The following is a 2065-nucleotide window of genomic DNA, read 5'->3' on the forward strand; positions in this document are numbered from 1 at the left end:
ATTAGTTGGTTGAAATATTTGAAATAAAAATGATTTTAGTAGTATTTTAAAATTCTTAACAATCAAATGGTCGGACCGAGATCAAAATGAATCGAGTTAATGGTCAGATAGATTTTTATTAAACTTGTGAAAATTAAACTTGTAAATTAATTGACTTCTTTATTCTTCTTGTTTTATATTTTGTTCATAAATATTAAATTACATTTGTTTGTTTTTTAAATTTTAACTATTATAGAACATACTATAATAACATTTATTATTTTGAACATTTTTATGCTATATAAATTAAAAACACATGTTACATATTTGATTGCAAACGTTAATTTGTTTGAATTGTAACTTGTTCTAATCTAAAATCTATGTTTTTATCCCGTCATATCTCCTTCCATGGCGTTCCTGTTTCGTAATTCCTATTCTCGTTATATTAATTTAAATATCATTTTTCGAGTTCATTTTTGCTTTTCTTTAAACACCATGCAATATACGGTTGTAAGTTTTGGGATTAGCATATGTTCTGTTAAAATTTGTAAACATACCGTAAATTAAAACATGAAAACAAATTGAAAAAATAAATGATCTATCAACTAATCTTAACAAAATCATAAAACTAAGAGATAGTTTAATGTGAATAAATTTAGAGAATTATTTTGAATTAATTGTAAAAACTGTGTAAATTAAAAAGTAGCTTGTAATTAGTTAAATTAGTCATCTTGATTTGAATTCAATAGTTCCTTAAATTTGATATTTCTCATTTTGAAATATTTTCATTAAAAATTAAAACATTTGTATTTAAATTTATTTTAATGTTATTTGAAAAAGAAAATAATCAATTCTAGAAGAATGTGTATTCCAAAATCTTGTAACAATTTGGTACAAAATAAATTAATTTATTTGATTTGAAATTGAATAATTTATTAGGAGATATAGTAACTATTATAGTACGTTTTAAAAATATATTAAAAATTTAGGTTAGTTATATATATTTAAAATAATGAAAACTACCCATTTTTAAAAAAAATATATTCTAAAATTTTATATCATTTAAACTCTAATTGAATGTTAAATATTTTAATCTATCTTTGAAATATTTTCTAGATATTTACAAAATTAGAATCCAAAAAATTAGTTTTTGAATAAGCTGTATTTTAAAGGATGGAAGTATTTCGTTTAGATTATATACGACAAATATAATAAATGTTTTTTCATATTTAGAAAATCAAAATTGAAAAATCTTTTTTCTATGTGTACCAATCAGAATTAATTAGCATAGTATTGTTAAGGAAATATTTAAAAATCTAAACGAAATGATAATTTGTTATTAGATATAGATCGCCATTTTCGAAAATATCTAATAATATCTTACGAAAAGAATTTAGTTTACATATATGCAATTTCGAATTAAATATACACAATTACCCGTTTCGGTTTATTAATTTTTCTTCTTCAAATTTAAAAATATCAATGGCAGTCTTTGTAATTATTTACCTTTTATAAGGTTATATTTTATCCAATGCTTCCCAATTAATAGTATAAATCTACACTATTAATATCATAAACTTTTATAGATTGGTAACATCGTTGATAACTATTTCTCGTTGCAAAATTGATAATATAGTTGATAAATATTTATAATTTTAGTATTTACCAACCCGCAAATATTTAATTTTATTTTAAAACATATATTATTAATTTAGTTTAGTTGCTAATAATTTAGTTTAGATTTTATTGTTAAAATATTTTGTATTTTTCAATTAATGACATTCGATTTATGTTGAATTTTTTGGTTTAATCTCTAACAAATTGAAAAATATAAAATATTTCGATTTATATTCGAAATAAATATATTGATGCTGAATATTCAGTTATTATTTAATATTTAATGTTGTTTCCTTTTGTGTATCTGTAGACAAACCATACCAAAAATATTGACGAAGCAAATCTCGGAATATATTGGATCATTAATCTCGTTATTTGTTTTTGCAAAAATTAATGAAGGATTCGAATGCAATATATTTATCTATTCGTAGTAGTCGTCTATGTACTAAATTACCCATGTAAAAATTCA

The sequence above is a fragment of the Arabidopsis lyrata genome (genome assembly GCF_000004255.2).
Source record: "Arabidopsis lyrata subsp. lyrata unplaced genomic scaffold ARALYscaffold_8, whole genome shotgun sequence".
Classification (NCBI taxonomy): Eukaryota; Viridiplantae; Streptophyta; class Magnoliopsida; order Brassicales; family Brassicaceae; genus Arabidopsis; species Arabidopsis lyrata.